The following is a 25,269-nucleotide window of genomic DNA, read 5'->3' as shown; positions in this document are numbered from 1 at the left end:
ACAGAATGAATAAAACTAAAACCCAAACCACTATGTTTCACCAAGATGTCAAGATATACAATAAATTGCCAAAAGAAATCAAAAACAAAAAGGAACTCTGTAAATTTAAAGCATTCCTTAAAGAATATTTTTTTAAATAGTTTTTACTCAATTAGAGCATTCATGCAGCATAAATAAATAATCAGGTTAATCAATTATAAAGTGGGCATTCTAGATTGTAATTTACCCATACAGGTATTAGAGGAGTTTGTGATCTATTTCTTTTGATTGAAGCAGATTCTTCTGCATTATGTAATTCAATGATAAATTCATATATATATTGTGAATTTATTATATATAGCTTGTATTTCATTATCTTATGTGACAAAATAATGTACATATGTATTTATAATGATGACATCCATACAAAGAAATTTGTTTACGGATGAATAAATAAATAAATAATTCGACCGTTTATCAGTGCTATACGCGATCAGATCTTCTACAGCTTCAAAATGTGTGCCACGTCTCTTTCCCCCCCTCCCCCTTTAAGGCAGCTACATCTACAGTAGGAACTTGCACATTTGTATGATGACAGCACTACATGCTGTATTTGTGTCCATACCAGTGGTCTCTAATGCGTACCACTTATAAGCTGTGCAAGGACTGTAGATCAGTGTGGAGCAGGTGTACTTATTTGTCATAGACTTCATATTTTGGAGAAGAATAGTAGCTATAAAGTGAATGACTTTAATGAAAGGGAACATCATGTTGTGTTTGATGCTGCATGTTACAACTGTTCTCAGTAGACTGAATCACTTTATCTGGTGTTGAGAACTGTGTTTCTTTTTTGAGTAATTTAAAAATTTACAGTTTGCATTACCTATCTGGATTCTAAGATGGGAGTTTACAAGATGTCCACTAATGATACTAATGTGCAATGTAAATATACTGTTTCAGATACCAAACAGCTAACGAGTGGAATCAAGTAGTGCACTCATTCAATTAGCTGTGGCAACTCCCCCATTGCATAGGTGCAGTTGATGGTAAAAAGGTAAGCTTCCGTGCACCAAGAGCAGTAGGCGCCTACTTCAGAGATTATAAAGGCCACAACAGCATTGTACTCCTGACGATCGTTGATGCCCATTATTGGGTTCTTATGTACAAACATTGGTGCCAATGGTAGAGTTAATGATGGGGCAATTTTTAACCAAAACAAACTATCAGAGGCCTTACAGAGCAATAACATGAATTTGCCTCCTCCTGTGAAAGTGAAGTGTTTCGAAGGGCCTGACCTGCTGCCATGTGTATTTGTGGCAGACGCTGTTGCTCTCAAACCATATATGATGAAACCCTATCCAGTGAGAGGGTTGTTGAAAGAGAAGAAGGCGTTTAATTACGGATTAAGCAGAGCCCGGAGAGTAGTGGAGAATGCTTTTGGCATGATGTCAAAAAAACTTGGAATTCTACTAAACCCAATTCGTTTATCTCTGAATAAGGCTGACACAATCATCATAACTTGCTGTGTTCTGCACAATTTTATTTTTGTGCAAAATCCCAGATGGTATGTGCCAGGAGACATACATAACATATCTATGGACTCAAGGGTGGAAGGAATTCCAAGACAACATGGAAGACATTGTAATGTAATTAACTGTCGGAGATAAAGTTCATCTCATGCGAAAAGTACGATGCCCACAGTAAAGAGTTAAGGCAACTTCATTATGTTGCCATAAAATGTGTTTAATTTATTTAATTATGAATATTTTCTTTTAGGATAAATAATGGATTCGTTTGAGATGTTAAATGTTGTATATTTATATGTATTTATTTATATGTATCTTTGGAGTTTATTAAGGTCAGTAGACCAAACGAATGCAGGAATGTTTGCAACTTCCAGGCACATGTTGGCTTGCCCGCCACTTCTTTGTCGGTATTGGAGGGAGATGGACGTGTTTATGTGACCAGTACAATATAATGCATTTAGAGTATCAATGTTCATATTGAAAATGTTGCAGTTACTAAACAAAAAGTACGAATAAACATAATTTTCAGTTGAAAGTATTTCGGATCCGGTAGTGTTTATTTCAAACAAGAAGAAAACCCAGGCCATGCTTGTTGGAGTAATTATTTTGCAGACAAAACTTTGAAAACCCCTAGACAAACGAGACCTGCAGTGTGTAATCTTTCAGTAGCTGCTAATAAATAAGTCTTGCTGAAACTGTGCTGGAACTACTCGTATTATTCTCATTCAAAGACACGTGGTGAGAGTGTGGTCCTACCACAATATACCGCGTAAGATTCCACAATTGCTCAGTTGTGAAGAAATGAGATAGGTAACAACCAGTACAACATGCAGCTGCAGATGCATTGAAAGCCAGAGATGACTTCAAGATGTATTTCAACTCCATAGGTGCTGTCCTATGGCAAGAAGAGGCTGTTGATGCTGGGAGGCGGTGATGAAAGTAGAACTTTGGAAAACAGTACACATTTATATGTCATTAATTTTTATGTATTTTATATCTGTTATGGGAGAAACATTTTTTTGTAAATCATCCATATTTCTGTTCTGCAATTTGTACTCAACATCTATTGTTTACAGAAGTTGTACATAATACACCAGTGCCCAGTTGGGAAAAAATTTTAGTTTTCCATAACAACAAAGACTTACAGCAATTATTATGAAGTTGTGCTTATTGCTCACAATTATACAGAAGAGTAAATATAATTAACTGTTACATCATAATTTGTGGTAATTTCAATATTTACTCAGTCTCTAATAGTACTGATCTAAGGCACATAGTTACCGATCCAACATTGGTTTGTTCCCTACCATAACACTCCTGACAATATTAGGAAATGCTAAAGCGATGTATTCCATGAAATAGACTGGAGAAATATATGAGCTCATGAACTGTGTTCTGTTAGAACCAAACAGCACAAATACTCCTGATGCTATTCTCTAAGATTTTTCCAAGGTTTGGTAGTACTTTTCTGTCTTATTCCTGATCCACACAAATAATTTACCAGAAACAGTGAATTACTCTTCAAAAACTGTTGAACTGTGGTATGCAGATACTGGTTAACAATAACGTATACATTAATAACTTTCAGTTTTACCAGTTTACTGAGATCATCATATTAAATCAGTAAGTTGTCATGGAATAATGCTTTGGGGTCACTCACGGCTCAAAAATGTGCTGTAAGAGTAATACCTGGTGCACCCAATATGTTCTTGTGAGCATTAAGGAGTGGAACTAACTATTCCTGCATAGTATATTTCCTTGTGAAATTTATTGCAAGCTGCTGCAGTTCAATAGGAACAACGATGTACAAAATTACAATACCAGAAGGAAAACTGACATTCATTACTTGATTTTAAGGTTGTCTTTAGCAGAAAGAAGTTTTGCACAAGGCTGCGACAAAAACTGATGACTTACCCAGTAATATAAAATGTCCAACAGCAAAGTAAAATTTGAAAGCAAACTTAAGTTTCTCCTTCACAACTCCTATTCTCTAGAAGAATTTCTATTACTGTAATGTATAAAAGGTGGTGGGCAGGAATTACCTTTTTGTTTTAAACAATCTTTATAAATGTCCAGCATATAGCCATATTTCAAAACTAATTTACAATGTGTATGTAAAAATGACTTTTTCTGTGTCGCTACAATTTCTCGTGCAAATGATCTGTGGAACAAGAAACTAACTAACCAGTATCTGTTTTGGGTTAAAGTTACACCCACTTCATTTGGAATATAAGATAAAAGTAGCAGCTCAGTAGTGTTAACTTTTCTTGGCAATTAGGAGGTGTTGCCTAACAACCCCTATGACAGTTTTCATTATTCTTTGTGAGAATTACTTTTAGGTGAACTTGAAGCCTATTATAGGCCTAAAATTTTTCCATCACTATTTACTTTATTAAATTACGTTTATCATTTTTTTTGTATGAATTGTATTATCAATTATTTACTGTTGCGTTATTAATCATTTGTTGTTGCTTCTGGTTATGAAGATGACAAAACCTCAAGGTTGTACACTGCCTCTAAGAACTGATGATACTCATGTATAAAATGAGTAACAGAAAATATTGAGGCTGAACTCTACAATAATCACTTATGACTTTGAAAAAATCTGTGCTGAGAATGTGGATTTGAAATGTGTAACAACTATACTCACACTGCCATTCCCAAATGATAACTAAAAAATTAACCTACCTACCTTTCAAAATTCTACACTAAAAATGGGAGTTGTGGTGTAAGTACACACAAACTGTGGAGCCATGCTTTAACTTTTACACTGATTTACTTTTCAAAACATACACTGCCAGCAGTAGTGTTCAATGTACACATGAATCGTGCAGCTACTTTTACAACTTTCACTAGTGAGCTTTTAAAAGTTTAGTCCCATAGTTATGGTACACAAATCCTCACACAAATGATGGAAAAATACAAGAAATTATGACTAATACTACCCACGCCTTACCATAGTTATTAAATCCCATCAGTATGAAGGTGATTTGGAAGCAAAAAGGTACATAACTGCTGCTGCTGGCAGTATTTTGATAAGCCACACATCACATGAATAAGCTACACTCAGATCTCTATAGTTGATAAGAAAATAGATTCTCTGTGGGTTCCATTAAAGAATGAGTAGATAAACAAAAAAACAACAACTAGAATTCACGCATCATTTATTGACTGACAACAGCTCATAGATTCTCCGTGGGTTCCATTAAAGAATCAGTAGATAAACAAAAGAACAACAACTAGAATTCATGCATCATTTATTGACTGACAATAGCTCATACACGAGTTGGAGAATTTGCTGTTTAACTAACATTCCTGTTTCATGGCTTCTAATGGCCTTCATCTCAGTAGCCAAATATTTCACAAATGTGTCAGCATCATCATCATCAGTTGTGCTGGTTCAGAGTGCAAGATGGTGTCTAGTGTGTGATCAACATGGCATCTGGTATAGTAGGACTAACGAATCGCTCCATGAAAATTAATTGCGTTGTGTCTATAAAGTGTGTATTATGTAGTGAAATAGTACATAAAGGAATAAAAATTTGTTCTACATTGCAAAAATGGTACCATACAGAATGTTTTGGTGTTACTAACTTTAATAATCCAAGTTGTGAGTGCAGGGTAACAATGTGTAACGGCCTACAGACTCCAGCCAAAATGTTTGCCGATGGACAAGACAAAAGTGTATTATGTTCTCTACAGTGTGATGTGGAAATGTGCGAACAGTACACAAATCTACTTAAGAAAATGATGAGAAGCCTTCTTAGCAACTCGGATAGTATTAACGACTATAACAGTAGTGAATATGTTACAACTAATCCAGTGCATCATAAACAGTGTGAAAACATGCTTCACACAACAATAAACGTACGTCTCAGTGCACTTGAGGCAGGTGTGAGTACAGGTAAAACTACGTACGGGGAAGAATTCGTTATGTCTAATGCAGTGCGTCAGAAACAGTGTAAAAATGTGTTTCATACAGCTGTAAACACAGCGATAAATATGCGGAGTGAAATAACTACAGGTAGGCCTACCGGTACTGTAAACCACACAAAGGAACATGCGCAAATTAATACAGTGTTACATTCGCAGATTTCTGAATCAAATGTGTGTATATATTCTGACAGCCACGGACGTGGTCTTGTTGAAATTTTATCGTGTAAATGCAACCACCAATGTAAAACCGAGGGCACCCATGTCTGAAATCACAACAAACATAAAAGTCGGAAATCGCTCCAGCACAACTCAGTGTACAATTATAATAGGTGGAGTTAATGATGTCTACAGGAATGAACTTTACAAATCCACTAACAATTTGAAAGAAATTTTTGAGCTTTGCTACAACTCCTGTAATTGTCATTGGTATTCCCCATAGACACGATCTTATGATTACTTCTATTGTAAATAAAGAAATCATGAAGGCTAACAGACAGTTCAAGAAGATATGCAAAGCATTCCAGAACTCACATTTCATGAGTGTAGATTCACTGGAGAGAGAACATTATACCCAACATGGCCTGCATTTAAACAACAGGGGAAAGATTCTATTAGGACAAAAAATCTGAGACTTCCTTTGTTCACTAGGCAGATGCAAGAAAAGCGAGCCCATTATTCTTCCACCTCCAGTAACCCAGTCTACAGCATCGTGTGTAGGACAACAATCACCATCTCCAACAGAAGCAGATCAGCCTACACTGCTGGCAGCTTCAACAATAGTACCTAGTACGGAAAGTGAGCCCATTATTCTTCTGCCTCCAGTAGCCCAGTCTACAGAATCTTCTCCAGTACTACAATCACTGTCTTCAGTAGAAGCAGATCAACTTACTTCACTGACAGGTTCAACAACAGTACCAACTAAACCAGCAGAAGCAATGACAACCACCTGCCCCTTAAGCAAAAGAAGAATGTCACCACCAGGCCATCTCAAAGATTTTTTATTGGAGGCGGGCAGCAATCAGCCAATGCGGTGAGCACTGCAACAGATGCTAAGCATAAAAAATTAGTAGTTTTGTATCAAAATGTACAGGGTATAATTAGTAAGATTCCAGAATTAGAAGTACTATTGCTTGATGAACTAAAGGATGTTTCAGTTTTATGTGTATGTGAACATTGGCTAAAATAAAATCAAGCTTTTACTGCCATAATAACAGGATTTGAAATGGTTAGTAGCTTCTGTAGAGAAACTTTTAAAGGGGGAGGAACATGCATTTATGTCAGACTAGGAACTGAATGTAAAGAAATCAAGTTCAGTAAGTTAAAAAACAATGAAAAACTATTTGAATATTGCGTTTGCAAACTTACAGACCTTAAAATAATTATTGTGTGTGTATACCGTTCCCCATCAGGCAACTTTATGGAATTTTTGGACAGTGTTGAAAGTCTTTTTAGTGAGTTAAGACATTCTACAGAAAGCATTATTGTACTTGGAAATTTCGATGTCAACTTTAAACTCAACTGTTTAAATGTTACAAAACTGAGCAATGTCTTTTGTTCGCATAATTTAGCACCAACTATCTTTGAATACACTAGACATGGAAAGAACTCTGAAACAATAATAGACCAAATATTTCTTGACTTACATAAACTAGACAATGTTGTAGAAGTGATTGACAAAACTAGACAATGTTGTAGAAGTGATTGACACTGGATTCTCGGATCATAAAGCACTAAAACTTAGTATAAATAATGTACTCTGTAAAAACTCTAGGCCAAGTGAGAAACACATCCACAGGAGATGTATTAATGAGGACAACATTAGGATTTTTAATTCCTTGTTAAAAAATACAAGTTGGGATCTAGATAAACATGATAGTACAGACATGAAGTTTGAGTCATTTCTAGATGATTACAAACACAACTTTGAAATTGCTTTACCCCTTAAGAAAATTAAAGTAAAAGGCAAAATTAACACATGGATAACACAGGGCATAAGAAAATCTGCAGCGTAACACAGAATGTTAAGTAAATCAGCAAGGCAAAACCCTGCTTTGAAACAACGTGTTAAGTGTTATAGGAAATTATACAAGAAAGTAATTACTGCAGCAAAAAAGTTAAATAATGATTCATATATCAGTAGAAATAATGGCAACAAAAAAAAATGAAATCAGTTTGGAAAGTGATCAATAGTAACTTAGGAAGAAGCAAAGTAAGAAACAGCAACACTTATTAAAACTGAGGACAAAACTATAAATGATCCATTACACATTGCCAATATTTTCAACTGTCACTATACACGTGTAGTTCAAAACCTCATACGAACCCAAAGTAGTACAGACATCAGACATAACATCACACTGAATCCCCAAACTATGTTTTTGTATCCTGTAACAGTACATGAGGTAGAGAATGCTACCAACAAACTAAAAAATAAATTATCCTGTGGCACGGACGGCATTCCAGACAAAATCATTAAACACAGCAGATATATTACTCCTCTTCTTGTAGATATAATTAATGCATCCTTCAGTACTGGCACTTTCCCTAGAAAGCTGAAACAATCAATTATAAAACCATTAGACAAAAATGGGGATCGTTATGACATAAAAAACTACAGGCCTTTATCAATGTTATCTTGTTTTTCAAAAATTATAGAAAGAGCTATGTATGGAAGACTCTCTATTCCCTAAAAAAAAGTGGAATATTGGTCAATGAACAAAATCGCTTTTGAAAGAATAGATCAACTGAATATACAACTTTCTAAAACTTGTCCTAAATTCCATTGATAATAATTAAGTAAATTGTGGGGTCTTTTTAGATTTATCAAAGGCCTTTGATGTTATTGATCATAAACTACTGCTCGAAAAACTTTGACTTAAACCATGCATGAGCAGTAGCAACTTACTTATCTGGCAAATGCCAGAAAGTAGAAATAGTTCATGATGGAAAGTCATACTTTTCTGGTTATAAGGAAGTTAGTTATGGGGTGCCCCAAGGTTCGGTGTTGGGACCCCTGTTGTTCTTGATCTTTATAAATGACTTGCCAAACTATTTAACACAAGCTGATTGTGTACTTTTTGCTGATGATACAAGTCTCTTTATTAAAGCTCAGAATGAGACTGACCTTAACAGAAAATTGAAACAACGACAGTTGAAGCAAGTAAGTGGTTCAGGGACAACAGTTTATTTGTGAATGAGAAAAAAACCTTATGGATGAATTACAGACATGTGTCAAATAATCTGAAGCCCAATATAGCTGTGAAGCTAGGGCAACAGAATATACTACAAACGCCAAATACAAAATTCTTAGGAATTTGGTTAGATGAGCATCTAAAGTGGGATAAGCATATAGATGTGCTCAATAAAAAATTAAGTAAATGTTGCTATGTATTTAGAATGCTCAAAAATTGCTGCAGTGATCAAACAGTATTGTGTACATATTATGCATTTATGCATAGTCTTTTGCGATATTGTGTCATATTTTGAGGCAATTCAAGTCAGGCAAAATGCTCTTTTATTATTCAAAAACGAGTGATAAGGATCATAACAGGAGCTGCACATACAGATCCATGTAGGGAATTTTTCTAGGAATATAAAATCATGACTCTTCCACCCATTTACATCTATGAAAGCGTAAGCTTTCTGAAGTCTCACCCCCCCCCCCCCCCCCCCCCAGCTTTCTTCTTTAAACAGTGAGTTCCATGACTATACAACAAGACAGAGTAATGACTTTTACAGGGAAGTGCATAAGAAAGCCCAGTACAACAAGAGTGCAATATACCACCCGAAAATTCTCTGTAGTGCTCTTCCCTTAAAAATTAAAAGTATTCAGAAGCTGAGCAGTTTTAAAAGTGAACTCAAAAGAATGTTAATTAGTAATTGTTTTTACAGTGTTAGTGAATACATGAATTCTTCAGAAAGATAGCGTGCCTTCACCTATCTTATAATTCACTCATATACAAACCTGTATCGTGGGGTAGACTCTTGTGTGGACACAAAAACTAATTAATTTGTCGATATAGAGTGTTATAATCATTGTTTCTTGTTGCTGTCCATTATACATAGAATATATGTAACTTATTTGTGTCCTATATTGTTACAAATTTATATCATGTAAGCTATAATTGTTTTTGCCTATATATTTAATTCAGATTTGTTCACTGATATCTTTTACATTATATGTTGTTATTCATATTTTTTCTGTATGTAATACATGACAAATCCCATATCATTGTACATGATAAAACGGGTGCTCAATAAATCAAATCAAATCAAATCAAATCAATTCATAGCGATCAAGTGAAAAAAAAAGTTACAGTTATGCCTTAAAAAAAGGAAATTGTGGGACGTGTGACAGTGAAATAGCGAAATTAAACTAACGCATTTCTAGTATACAAAAAATAGTGGAAGTCCTAGGACGTGAAATTTCGCAACTAAGAAACGAAAATACCGAGCTGCAGAAGATGTGTCATGTTCCTAACGATAATACTGTAAGTAAATTGCAAACTGGAGCTGTAGATTATCTCGAGAAGTGGAAAGGATGTGCAAAACATGCATCTAACTTTGTAAATGATATTGTGTTCGCCGAAAAAAACAGACTCACAGTACTGTCGACAAATAGTGATGAACACACTAAGGACAATGAACTCAACAAGCAGCGAGTGAGTATCAAAACAAACCAGGTCACAAAAGAAAATTGCTACATAAATCGAAGCCCTGTAACTAAAGGTAGTGAAACAGTCCAGACAACTGGAAAGAAGACAGTTAACAAGATAAACAAGCCCAATAAACTGCGCGATGACAACTGTAAATTCACTAGGAAATCCAAATCGAAGTGCAATATTCTCTTGCTTGCTGATAGCCACAGAAGAAAGTTAGCAGAAACCCTGCAAAGTGTAAACAATAAAAGCCAAGTAAGCAGCTTGGTGAAGCCAGGAGCAAGAACCAAAAACATTGTAGCAAATGTAGACTTAGAACACAAAATGTTGCTGGACAATGATTTTATCAAATGTATAGCAGGCGCAAATGACGTGGTGTTTAATGAAGCTGAGACCTGTGTCGAAGGCTTGTCCATGTTTCTAGAACAAAACAGATCTAAAAATACTCTTGTTGCTACCATTCCACATCAGCATGATTTAACATACCATTCGTGTGTTAACAAAGAGATCAGAAAAGCAAATGCAAGGATTAAACTGCTTTGTTCAAGATATGAAAAATGTTCGATTTTGGATATAGGGACATTATATAAATGCATGCATACTGCACATGGATTACATTTGAACTATGAGGGGAAGCGATATTCGTGTGAAAGATTAAACGAACTGATTACAGAAAAGACTGAACTAAGTACCCTAATTTACGAAAACAGTTCGTTCTCAACTGATTTGCCAGCTCACTTAAATACTGTACCCTGTGCCAGCAACATACAGAGTGTTCAACAAACCAGCTAGAGAGAACCATTGGAATCTCCAGCAGCGACCATAAAAGTGGTGAAGCAGTCAAGAAGAAAGATAACTTCCAGGCCCCAGGAGGATTTTTGTACCCTTCAATGCAGAGGAAGAGGATATAGCAGAAGTTCTGAAGCTCAAACCAACAGTAAGCCTACATGTCCACAGTGAAATACCCTGATACCAAGTAAGCCTAATTTTAAAAATGGTGCAGATTTTAGAAAGACTAAACCACTCACAATTTTCTATCAGGAAATTGGCCTAAGAGGACTTAAAAATTCACTATACCAGCTACTAATAAACATAAATGACATTGAAAGAGAAAAGCAACCAGATATACTATGCTTCTACATCTACATCTACATCTATACTCCGCGAGCCACCTTACGGTGTGTGGCGGAGGGTACTTATTGTACCACTATCTGATCCCCCCTTCCCTGTTCCATTCACGAATTGTGCGTGGGAAGAACGACTGCTTGTAAGTCTCCGTATTTGCTCTAATTTCTCGGATCTTTTCGTTGTGATCATTACGCGAGATATATGTGGGCGGTAGTAATATGTTGCCCATCTCTTCCCAGAATGTGCTCTCTCGTAATTTCGATAATAAACCTCTCCGTATTGCGTAACGCCTTTCTTGAAGTGTCCGCCACTGGAGCTTGTTCAGCATCTCCGTAACGCTCTCGCGCTGACTAAATGTTCCCATGACGAATCGCGCTGCTTTTCGCTGGATCATGTCTATCTCTTCTATTAATCCAACCTGGTAAGGGTCCCATACTGATGAGCAATACTCAAGAATCGGACGAACAAGCGTTTTGTAAGCTACTTCTTTCGTCGATGAGTCACATTTTCTTAGAATTCTTCCTATGAATCTCAACCTGGCGCCTGCTTTTCCCACTATTTGTTTTATGTGATCATTCCACTTCAGATCGCTCCGGATAGTAACTCCTAAGTATTTTACGGTCGTTACCGCTTCCAATGATTTACCACCTATGGCATAATCGTACTGGAATGGATTTCTGCCCCTATGTATGCGCATTATATTACATTTATCTACGTTTAGGGAAAGCTGCCAGCTGTCGCACCATGCATTAATCCTCTGCAGGTCCTCCTGGAGTACGTACGAGTCTTCTGATGTTGCTACTTTCTTGTAGACAACCGTGTCATCTGCAAATAGCCTCACGGAGCTACCGATGTTGTCAACTAAGTCATTTATGTATATTGTAAACAATAAAGGTCCTATCACGCTTCCCTGCGGTACTCCCGAAATTACCTCTACATCTGCAGATTTTGAACCGTTAAGAATGACATGTTGTGTTCTTTCTTCTAGGAAATCCTGAATCCAATCACAAACCTGGTCCGATATTCCGTAAGCTCGTATTTTTTTCACTAAACGTAAGTGCGGAACCGTATCAAATGCCTTCCTGAAGTCCAGGAATACGGCATCAATCTGCTCGCCAGTGTCTACGCCACTGTGAATTTCTTGGGTAAATAGGGCGAGCTGAGTTTCACATGATCTCTGTTTGCGGAATCCATGTTGGTTATGATGAAGGAGATTTGTATTATCTAAGAACGTCATAATACGAGAACACAAAACATGTTCCATTATTCTACAACAGATTGACGTAAGCGAAATAGGCCTATAATTATTCGCATCTGATTTATGACCCTTCTTGAAAATGGGAACGACCCGCGCTTTCTTCCAGTCGCTAGGTACTTTACGTTCTTCCAGCGATCTACGATAAATTGCTGATAGAAAGGGGGCAAGTTCTTTAGCATAATCACTGTAGAATCTTAAGGGTATCTCGTCTCGTCCGGATGCTTTTCCGCTACATCATGTCACTTGTGCTATTCAGATGTTGTGCTTAGATAGATTCAGTTTAGCATCTAAATATTTCAGATCATCAAAGGAAACTCAGGATTTTCACTGGCCCAAGACCAGAAATGCCACAACATAGCAGACAATCTGAGAAGCACACTGGTACTAGAGTGTCAAAACCAGATGTAACCGGAGATGACAAAACTAGGAGAAAACGAAGGGAGAAAAAACATGAAGATAATGTTATGGAATGTAGAAGGATTGAAAAACGCAGGATGCATAGCTCCAACAGACTTTTTCGAAGGTTATGACGTAGCAATATTCACAGAAACTTTTCTCACAGATCATTGGCAACACCCAAAATTCTATAGCATAAATATGCTGGCAAAGCAAGGAGAAAGGGGGCAACCCCAAGGGGGAATAACAGTCTTACTGAAACCGTAGATAGCACCAATTATAGCGACAACAGAACTAAATCACTCCATTCTAATAGAAGTAAAACACATCACAATATTAGCAACCTACTTCCAGCCAAGTGAATCGGCCATAAACATAACTGATGAACTGGGCCAACAAATAAGACGGAGCAAGAAAGACATCCCTTTACTTATCGCAGGGGATCTAAACTGTTGGTTGGATGTACAGAATCACAAAACAAAATTAGTAATCGCATCACTACAAGAAGAAGGCCTCATCTTGCTAAACGACACAAACGTCCCTACATACTTCTGCCATAATCGCAAAAGTGCTATTGATATCGCCCTCATAACAGGAAACATAAAAGGGGACATAAGCCCACTTTGGAATGCAAACCACATGCCTATAAAGAAAACACATCCCGATGAACATAGCCATACAAAGTGATTGGAAGGCAAGAGAGGAGACTGGATCCAAGGAAAGTGGAAGAATACCACGACTAGATAGAACAAATTGAGTCCTTAATCGACAACTCAAATGTAGAGGAGGCAGCGCTTGAACTGGAGAAATGCTTAAAACAAGCAACTACCCCCAGGAAAGTGAGAAGAGCTAAACCATGGTTCGATCAAGAGTGTTATCAGCAAAGAAAAGAAGTACTCCAAGCTTTACACGACTAAAAACGGACACAGATAATCACTCACTACTACAAACATATGCTGAGAAAAGAAGATCCTACAAAACACTAACAAGGGAGAAGAGAATGGCATACAGGGAAGAAGAGGGAAGAAGACTAGCTGAAGAAGCCAGGAGAGACCCATTCATTGCAATTCGCCCCCGAAAGCAGGCACAGTCACACTATATAAGCATGGAAGAATGGACAAGACATTTCAAAGACATTCTCAACAAAGATGGTAGAGAAGGAGCACAGGTAGTAAATCAAGAGCTCACACCGCAAGAGATGCCAGCCTGGTCCCCACTCACTCCAAATGAGGTCCTAAACATCATTGAATCAACAAAAAAGGAAGAAAGCAGCAGGACCAGACATGCTTTACAACGAATACCTTAAAGACACAGCCCATCTGCTAGCACCAACCTGGACAAAACTTTATAACACATGCATTGAAACAGCAAAAATCCCAGGCCAGTGGAGAAAATCAATAGTAAGGGTAATGCACAAAGGGAAGGGCGACCCAAAGGACACAACAAATAGCCTTGGAAAACAACCCTTTTAATGTATTCACAAAACTAGTCACAGGAAGAATAAGACACACTTTGGAAGACCACCTCCCAGAATCTCAATTCGGGTTCAGGGAAAAAAGATCCACTATCACAGCAGTGGAGCTGCTTTTAAAAAACATATGGGAAACCATCGATAAGAAGCAAAAATATTATGCTGTATTCATAAACTTCACAAAGGCCTTCGACCTCCTCGATCGATCATTAGTAAAAAGGATGCTGGACGAAACCCTGGGAAGAGACAGCGCCTGGACGAGGATCATTAACTCCATAAATGAATGGAACGAGAGAAGGATCTCTGACAACCTCGACCTGTCTGAATCAATAAGACAAACAAATGGAGTACTCCAAGGAGACCCACTAAGCCCGCTCCTGTTCATTCTGGCAGCAAAGGACATTATGGAAATTGCTCAAGACGAAGATGTCTAAGAATATGCCTATGTGGACAACATTGTGAGAGGCTCAGAAAACTTAAAGAAACTACAGGAGACTATAGAAGACGCGGAAAAATGGTGCACAAAACACAAGCTCGTAATCAACACCGACAAGACGGAAATGATGGTATTCAGACCAGGCGGGCAAATCCCAAAAAGACAAGAATTGCACTACAAGGAATGCAAATGTCTATCACAAAAGATTACAAATCTCTAGGGATAACACTCCAGTTGTCCGTAAAGTGCTTCACTAAACACACAACAGAGAAAGCGACACAAGCCATCAGAGCGATAAACGAAATAAGCTCCATCAGAACACTAAATCTAGACACAGCTATGGCACTCTTCAAATCTAACATAATACCGATACTGGCTTATGGGATAGAAATCATATGGATACACCTAAATGAAAAGAAATTAGAAACATTGGAAAGAGTAAAAGCACCTATATCAAAAGAGCATTAGGGGTAGCAAAAACCACAAGATCAAGATTAGTCTACCTTCTCACCCGAGAATCTTTCCTCATAGAGGATCTTAGGACAAGGTTCTTACTTCCCAACACATCAGCATCGGAGAACCTACTAAGATCACTACTCAAGAAAAGAGAGGAAGTACCAACGGAACTCTATGGATCCGGGGTCATGATCGACCGCACTTGGACAGCAGCAAATTTTGAGATGAGACACGTACTGACAAGACTCGCCGTACACGGATTCCACCATGAAATTTGTGCAAATACAACATACCACAAACCGTCAAACCTTTGCAAGTGTACACTATGTTGACAGTCTTGTGAGAGATACCATATAGAAATATGCAACAAGAGGACCAGATCAATTAAAGACTATGCAATGAATGGTTCAAATGATAATCTGTTATAATACCTGCACTGAATGTAATCTACTACTAAGAATTATGCAGACACTCAATACATCCTCGTAATTCACTCTCAAATGATTGTAATCTAATGTATAACTATAATGGCTATTTTGCTGCAATAAATCGTTTTAAGTTTAATATTTCAGATCTAACATGGAGAGGGGCAGAACAGTGATTTATGATAGAAATAATGTAGTATTTAGAACTCTTGATGTAAGCAAATTTTGTATTGAGCAGCACTTTGAAGTGTGTGGTATAGAACTGGCAACAAATAGTGTATCAGTAGTCATATTATCAATTTATAGAGCACCTGCAGGGAATCTTGGGATCTTTCTCAAACAGACTGAAGCAATGTGACCAAAACTGTACAGAAAAAACATTTCAGTCATAGTACTAGGTGACTTTAATGTGAATTTCCTGAATGAAATATGACAGAATGGAGCTGGAGCAACTAATGAGCTGTTACAATCTAATGCAAGTAGTTGAATATCCCACTAGGGAAATTGATAATGTGTTTGTTGATAAGTCTATGCACAGTAGCTTGACAGTCAGTCAGGTCCTAAATGGACTGTCAGACCATGATGCTATACTTCTGACAATCCCCCATTTAAATCTTAACAGAAAACCGAAAGCTATCTGGAAAAATGAGAGACCAACAAATAAACAAACAATGGAGACATACAGGCAGAAGTTACAGTTAGTAGACTGGTCTGAAGTATTCAACTCAGCAGATGTCAACGTCAACACAAAATTTAATGTATTTATTAATTTAACATCAAATCTTTTGGGGAGGTATTTCCAAATAAAAGAGTCAGAGAAAATCAATGTAACCCTGCATTTAAGCCATGGATTACCCAGGGCATCAAAATTTCATGTAAAATAAAAAGAGAATTGTACGCCTCAGCCAGACAGCCTAACAATACAGCAGTGATGGGGCAATATAAAGTGTACTCTAAGGTATTAAAGAAGGTGATCCAGAAATCTAAAAGTATGTATCTAAAAAAGGAAATTAACAAATCAAATAACAAAATAAAAACCATATGGAAATATATTAAAAGCGAGATGGGGAAAAGCCTATCCGCCAAAGAAGTAACTAGCTTAAGAACTGGGAGCCTTTCAGTGGATGCTTTTGAAATAGTGGCTAATATCTTTAACAATCATTTCCTAACAGTCACCAACCAAATGGGATGCCAGGGTCCTGTAAAGAAAGCTACAGATTACTTGCATAACACTTTAACTAACAAAATAGATGAGATGCATCTTCGAAAAACTACAGTGATACAATTAGAAAAAATAATTATGCCTTTAAAATGTAAAAATTCTGCTGGAGTTGACAACATTTCCAGCAAGTTACTGAAATACTGTTGTAAAGAAATAAGTACAGTCCTCTGCCATATTAGTAACACGTCATTGGAAGAAGGTGTTTTTCCCGACAGGCTAAAATATGGGCTTATACGACCAATTTATAAAAAGGGAGAAAAGACTCGGGCTACAAACTATCGACCAATTTCATTACTCTCAGTTTTCTCCAAGGTACTACACAAACTGATGCATAGCAGAATGGTTGAGCATCTTAGTAAATACAACAGCCTCAGCAGTAGCCTGTTTGGCTTTCGGAAAGGGGTATCAACCGTGGATGCAATACATGCCTTTGTTGAAAATGTTATGGAAGCCATAAATAATAATATGATGACGGTTGGAATATTTTGTGACCTGTCAAAAGCTTTTGACAGTGTAAGTCACCATATTCTCTTCAGTAAAACCAAGACCCTAGGAATGGGTGGAACCGTAGGCACATGGCTTGAATCCTATCTGTGTGGTAGAAAGCAGAAAGTCATCATGGAAGGACTGCATGGTGCCCAGGCATCTTCAGAATGGGGCTCCATTACTGCAGGAGTGCCTAAAGGCTCAGTATTGGGCCCACTGCTCTTTCTAATATTTATAAATGACTTAGCACTATGTACAGAATATGGAAAAATACTCATGTTTGCTGACGACACCACTTTATCAGTTAATAATCTCCCAGGGAATGTGTCAAATGAGGCTGCAAATAAAGCTTTTGCGGATTTGACAAACTGGTTTGAAACCAATGGCCTTACAGTCAACCTAAAGAAGACAAATTACATTCATTTCTCTTCTAACACAAATGTTACTAATGAAATTAACCTAAAAATGGGTGAGCACGAGATTTTGAAGGTTGAGTCCTCCAAATTCTTGGGTCTGCATATAGATAGCAAAATGAAGTGGCACCACCATATTCAAGATCTGTGCAAAAGGCTAAGCTCAGCAACATTTGCCTTAAGAATAATTTCAGACACTAGGGAAATGAGCACAATAAAAACTGCATATTTTGGCTATTTTCATCAACTTATGGCCTATGGTATAATATTTTGGGGAAATCAACCACTAGCAAAAAAAGCACAGAAGCGAGCAATAAGAATTATGTGTGGAGTACATCCTAGGCACTCAGGGATCTGTTTAGAGCTCTACAAATCCTTACAACACCTGCCCAATATATTTTTTCCCTGATGTGCTTTGTTTAAAAAAATAGCAACTTATTCAAAATCAATAGCTCATACCACAGTTATAACACTCTAAGGAAACTGGATATCCATTATGAGCTAAAAACGAAAAGCATGGTCCAGAAGGGGGTTTTATACAGTGGCACCAAGATTTTTAATGCCCTCCCACCGCACATTAAAGAACTGGTTGGAAACATGCCAAAGTTTACAGAAAATCTGAAGCAGTTCCTTTTAGACGAATCTTGTTACAGTATTGATGAATTTCTTAGCAAAAATTCATAGAATCTCTTGTTTGAGCTTAAACCTTACTGTGTGACCTCTACAATTGATTAATGATATTCCGTAAGTACAGTGTAACTTAATACAATACCCAAATTTATGTATGTCTGTATATGACGTCTGTATAACTTAAGAACAATACCCAAATTTATGTATGACTGTATATTCTTTCAGATGTCCAGTATCTTAACTAATCTGTAAGGGTATAGGCTAAACTTCACAGTTTCTTTAATCTAATGATAAGATCAATGTATCTGTGCACAAACAATAATCTTTAAAAACCCTGACTCGTTCTATATCCAGGGATATGTTCCCATATGGATCTATGGAACATGAAATAAATAAATAAATCACTATCAGTCTGTAATCTTTCAGCTATTAATTGAAGAGTACTTGAATAGTTCCCTTCCTCACACCGCTTCCTTCTTTTTGGTGTAGAATTTCTTGCTGCACCACTCTGTCCTACTCTCAATGTAGTTACTGGCGAAGGTACTTCAACTATTAATTCTGTTTCTTCACTGAAGTCTATGTCATTCTCCGCTATCACATCATGTGTGGAAGCTCCCACAACATTATTCTCGACTGAGCTTTCATCCATCTGAAATACATAAAACAACTCAGCTAAAAGTATCCATCTTTGTATTTTAGGGTGGTGTAAACAAAAATTACTTAGTATGAGCATGTGACAATAATGCACACTGATATCAGTAACCACCACCACCACCACCACCACCACCACCACCACCACCAGCAGCAGCAGCAGCAGCAGAAGAATGCATTTGGATTGGTTGCCAAACAACATCCGAATCATATTTAAAAAGATATTAAGATGGAAACTCCAAATGAAGATTAATTTGATAGTAGTAATCTGTACACTCCTGCTACTGGTGAGTATTAAAATCAACCAATAAACAGTAGTACCATGTAACAGGTTAAAAAGAGACCTATGCGAACTTAACAGTGAAATACAGAGAGACACTTCAAGACAATTGCAGATTCACTTTCAAAGGTGAAAATTCTTGACAAAGTAATATTCCCATCCTCTCTTTACACTCTCAACTCACGAAATGCTTCAATTAGATATTACATATGATGCTACTATGTAAATAGACGCAAATTTAACAATCATTCTACTTGCACATTGCAGATCTCTCAAAGGCCTTTGATTGTGTAATTCATGGAATTCTTTTAGATAAGCTAAATCATTATGGTTTGAGGGGGGCAGTGCACAAATGGTTTAATTCATACTTAAATGGAAGAATGTAGACAGTTGAAATAAGTGGTTCATGTAATGTTAAAACAACAGCTGATTCCTCAAACTGGGGGACTATCAAGTACGGGGTCCCACAGGGTTCGGTCTTGGGTCCTTTACTGTTCTTGATATACATTAATGACTTACCATTCCACATTGATGAAGATGCACACTTAGTTCTTTTTGCTGATGATACAAGTATAGTAATAACATCCAAAAATCAAGAACTAAGTGATGTAATTGTAAATGATGTTTTTCACTAAATTATTAAGTGGTTCTCAACAAACAGACTCTCTTTCAGTTTTGATAAAACACAGTATACACAGTTCTGTACAGTAAATGGCACAACTCCAGTAATAAATATAGACTTTGAACGGAAGTCTGAAGCTAAGGTAGAATTTTCAAAATTTTTAGGTGTGCCCATTGATGAGAGGTGAAACTGGAAGCAACACATTGATGGTCTGCTGAAATGTCTGAGTTCAGCTACGTATGCTATTAGGGTTATTGGAAATTTTGGTGATAAGAATCTCAGTAAATTAGCTTACTATGCCTACTTTCATTCACTGCTTTCATATGGCATCATATTCTGGGGTAATTCATCATTGAGTAGAAAACTGTTCATTGCTCAAAAATGTGTAATCAGAATAATTGCTGGAGCCCACCCACGGTCATCCTGCAGACATCTATTTCAGGATGTAGGGATCCTCACAGTATATATATTCACTTATGAAATTTGTTGTTAATAATCCAAACCAGTTCAAAAGCAACAGCAGCGTGCATTGCTATAACACCAGGAGAAAGGATGACCTACACTATGCAGGGTTAAATCTGACTTTGGCACAGAAAGGGGTAAATTATGCTGCCACAAAAGTCTTTGGTCACCTAACAAACAGCATCAAAAGCCTGACAGATAGCCAACTAACATTTAAAAAGAAATTAAAAGAATTTCTAGATGACAACTCCTTCAACTCATTGGCTGAATTTTTAGATATAAATTAAAGGGAAAAAACAACAACAACAACAACAACAACTTAAACATTAGTGTCATGCAATATTTTGTCTAACGTAATATCTTGTACAGACATCTTTTATTAACCTGACACGTTCTACATCATTATGAAGTGTCGTATTCATGATCTATGGAACAAGTATTAATCTAATCTAGAAAAGTACTCTATACACAACACATTTCTTTCCTAATACAACAAATAGTCTGCAATTTGAATATAACTAGATAAATAACGGGGAAATATTTCCAAGTAGTTAACAGTGCTTTTCAGAATACCAAACACTAGGACAAAATCGGTTTTAAGAAAATGTACAAACCTGAAAACTATAAGTGTGTTCACTTGATGGTGAGGATGACTACGATAATGGTGTTGCCACAGTATTGGGAGGGATGTAGTGTTCTTCTGGAAATTCTAACTTGCGTATGTACCACAAAGCTGGCGTATACACCTGAAAAACGATTGAAAACAAATTATGAAACGTGCTGTACGGTAGGCCTACTTCATTTCCAGGTTAGAGTGCACTATCGAATACTGGTGCTAAAGTTATTAATAATCCACTAGATGAACGGTGAATACTTACATCATCTGTTCCAACTCCACTTCTCATGCTCCCATTCCTTTTTCTATTCTGCATGTTGCACATGTTTCTCATGTTACAGAACTTTGCTTGGTAATCCTTTGGGTTACTCACTTGAGGCCTAACACGCTTCACTTTTCAAAAAGCATGAGAGAGCACTTCCGTACAGCAGTGTTCGTTATAACACTTCTTACTTTTCACGTTATAAAGACATTGTTCTTCTTTCACTGCTTCTATCGAAACGCGTATTTGTTCTTTCGTCCACGAGGTAGCCATTATTCCTGGGAAAATATGTCTGAAGTCAGAACCAGCAAGAACATTGCTGTTTGTGACGTAGAGAGCATTCTTGGTTCCTATTGGTTTTACTTTACGAGACACATTACCGAAATATCGCAGAACAGAACAGAAGCGTTTCACATGAGAAAATGGCTCCTCAACGTAGAATAGCAGGAAGTGACGTCACAAAACTCGTAGAGCACCAGGTCAAAGTTAGCTATCTCTTCCTGTGTGCCGCCGCCTTTAGAATCCCTGGCACAGAGGACGCTTGCCTCCGCCAGGGCGAGCTCCGAGACTCCTCACCTGTCCACTGAGCTCTCTTCCCATCGGTGACTATCTCCATTTATGCTGCCTCCAAGTGTGCTTTGCGGCGATGCTGACCAAGCCATTCTTGGTCCAGAAGGCGCATTGACAGATGCCGTAGTGGAACTATAGCTCTCATTCCTCCTCTACTCCAGGCATGGTTGGTGGGCTGGGAGTCGGGAAAGTTGGGCGGCGACTTTCAGCAGAAAGCCCAGTACCTGTACTCTCTTCATTTGTGTTCCCAACTGTTTAGGGTTTAGGCGATGGAGGGCAGGTAACCCCTAAAATCCCCTGCTGCAGACTTCCACTTAGCTTACCGGTTCTAAAAAAAAGCCAGCGTATCGGCGGATCCACGAGGGAGGGGAGGGGGGGGGGTGACCACAGGTGAGAGGGTCTAAGAAGGATAGACCCATGTTTTGTGCATCACTCACCCAGTAGCTACAACACAAGGATGGAGCCTTACAGCAGCAGGCCAGTCAGGAGAAGACTGTACTTCGAAATGCAGAGTCCGATCGTAACCAATATGCCACTATTTGGCTACGAAAGCCATCTGTATTCACAATTTAGCACATGTGAATAAAACAAGGTAAATTCTTATAAATAGTGCGCCAATATCCCCTGAAGGGAGCTTACAGGGACGCCGGTTACCGCTGGTGGTGTAACCGCAGATACCTTATAGTTAAACACAATGCAAATAACCAAAATAGACAAGAATAAAGCACGGCATTGCTCCAGCTATTGAAGCCCCAGGTGTCAGGGCTAACTAACCTAAAACAAACCGGCTCTCTAGCCCATGCTCTCTCTGAACATCGGCCTCAGGGCAGTCATCTTTTTGAATAGGCCAAAGATCCAGGCGATTCCCCCGAGCACCGGCGTGCTTATAACGCTGACCTCCCGCCTGCAGAAGCCAAGTTGGAGGATCTGGTGGGCGGATGTTGGTGCCCATGTCCCCCTCCAGTTCAACATCACCGTATTGAACTCCGTGCTGCTGGCTGCCAGACTGAGAGCATCAACAGTGCACTGCACTGACGGGACATCATACTTTGCCGCCTTCTGCCGGTAACACCAGTCAGTGTCGAGGTGGTCGCTGACGATTTACGCATTGATGACATGCGCCACGCCGTCCTACGCCGCTACGATATCAGGCTTACGGACTCCCTCTGGTGTTCAGAGGTGTGGCTCGACAGAGATGTCGAATCAGCGCTGAGCCAGTCCACGCGCATCGTATTTCACCACTGCGTCGTGACGCCGCACATGGGCTCGACTGGTGAGTCCGCAGCCCTGGACAATGTGATTTGCTTGGCAGCGTGTTAATCCACGTGTGGACGCACTCCACAGTGCTGCGGTCCAACAGGAAGCGACTGGTGTCTTCTATCCAGCTATGTTGGCCTGGTGTTCTGGCAGACGACAAAAAAGCTGCCCCAATGAAGGTGACATGCAGGCGTGCCACCCACATGTTTCCGACTTGTGCAGCCAATTGCAGCAGGTGACCTTCCCACGTGAGGTGCCGTTCCAGCACCGCCACTTCGTGACGTGCATCCCCCAGGTCTGCATCAGTGGCGGAGTGCTCGAGCTGCAACAAGGCAAGGAGTGTGCCTCGCTTCAAGGTCAGCCCCATCCAGTGTGCACATGGAATCCCGAGGCCCCCTGGGGTATTGGAGCGTGGAAGTAGCCCATGGGAGTGTTCGCTGGGAGGTGGAACCATCTCCTTACCACAGCCCGAACACATTTGTCCACGGCCTTGAGCACACCGATGTGGGTGCGGCTCATGGCTAGGCCATGGCACAGGCCCGGGAGGAGGACTTCATGGAGCACATACAGCCACTGCTGCGGCTTCAGCGGCACCCACGTGATGACAGACAGCTGCTCTTCTATGTGGTGCCAAGGGTGGAAGAGGCATCAGCCAGAGGAGGAGAACTGCAGTCCGAGGTAGTGGAAGATTTCTCCCAAGCTCAGTGCTGGCACAGTAGTGTCGCCGGCAGTGAAGGTGACGCCTGCATCGACCTTCATTTTCTTACCGCAGTCGGACGCCACAAGTGCAAGGGTGAGACACTTCCGGGGGTTCACCCGCAGCCCCAGCTGGCCGAGGGCTGCTACTGCTACATTGGTGAAGGACTGCAGGCCCCCCTCGTCGAGGTGAAGAGCAGAATGTCGTCTGCGAAAGCCACGGCGTTGACCTGGCGGCCCAGCGCGATGACACCCACGTGCGAGGGCAGCTGATCTAAAACAAAATCAACGGCAAGGTTGAAGAGGAGAGAGGACAGAGGATCTCCTTGCCAAACACCTCTTGCTGGCCGCACAGCCAGGGACTAGTCCCCACCCTCCGCAATTACCGTCGTGCTGTCCGCATAGCAACCCTTGATGTAGCCGGCAAATTCATCCGGAAGCCCATGGGCTTTAGCACAGGGCGAAGGGCCGCATGGCCCAACGAATCAAACGCTTTAGATACATCGAGGGAGGCCACAAAGACTGAGCGACAGTGGCAGACGGTACCAACAAGCACCCACTCGAGAAGGAAAGTGTTCTCCAGCATCCCATCCGATGGGATGAAAGCCCACTGATGTTCATCCACAGCACACGTCCGAATGAGGCGAGTCGCCAGAACCTTATGGAAGGTTCAGGCTAACACCGAGCAGACGGGGGATGCTGGGGCGGCTGTCTTGGCCAGCAAGGTGGTCCTGGCTCAGAGGAGGGAAGAGGGAAGCTTGCGGGCAAGAAGGAAGGGGATGAGGAGATTGGTTGTGACTTCTGCGGGAAGGTGGCGCAGGTGCGCCGGTGAGAGGCCGTCTGTGACAACAGCGGAGCCTCTGGGCAGCAAGGCGGTCGTGACTTCTTAAGCAGTGATCGGCCCCCACAGGCACTCGAAGTCTACTGGCTCCGAGAGTGGGAGGAGCCGCTCCGGGATGGAGCCCGCAGTGGAGGGTGGCTCTGATGTGAAGAGGTCGCGCCAGAAGTCCACCAGCCCAGGGATGTTCGGCAGCGGCAGGAGCAGGGTGTCATCCAAGAGGCCTTGCAGGCATCACGCAGTGTTCCTCCTAAAGGCATCCTGGCATCTCGCATACTCCCACTGGTGGAGCTTCCGCTTGGAGAGTGGGGGGCCACCACCAGGCAGCCGCTCAGATGGTGAGCACAGCACCTTCATCCTCCTCCTTCCCACCCGTTGGGAGCCGACGGCGAGGAGGGCCTCCGGCAACCTGGCTGCGACCACCAACAATAGCATTCCCAGCCCTAAACTCATGATGTTGCTCAAGGCCGAGAGGCGTGAGGCAGATCGCGGCAGTCCGCCGAGGTGCCTCTATATTGCCTCGTCAACTGCAGATGTTGGTGGCAGGTGCTCCAGCTCTGGCAGAGAGGGTGGCTCCTCCGGCAGCAACTCTATG

The 25,269-nt window shown here is 39.8% G+C and overlaps 1 protein-coding gene across 2 annotated transcripts in view; it reads right to left on the bottom strand.

Moving 5' to 3' along the window:
* Positions 1 to 25,269, bottom strand: part of LOC126484026 (uncharacterized) — a 250,502-nt gene that overhangs the window by 64,806 nt on the left and 160,427 nt on the right. The window contains exon 3 of one of the 2 annotated variants that reach the window (XR_007587798.1): positions 7,922 to 7,993. The exons of the other annotated variant lie outside the window; for it this stretch is intronic. The gene's annotated coding sequence lies outside the window, so the exon portion shown is untranslated. Of the gene's footprint in view, positions 1 to 7,921; positions 7,994 to 25,269 lie in introns of those variants that run through there. 2 annotated transcript variants of the gene reach the window in all.

This window comes from Schistocerca serialis, chromosome 6, assembly GCF_023864345.2.
Source record: "Schistocerca serialis cubense isolate TAMUIC-IGC-003099 chromosome 6, iqSchSeri2.2, whole genome shotgun sequence".
NCBI classification, from domain to species: Eukaryota; Metazoa; Arthropoda; class Insecta; order Orthoptera; family Acrididae; genus Schistocerca; species Schistocerca serialis.
This window is presented reverse-complemented; position numbering and strand designations above follow the sequence as displayed.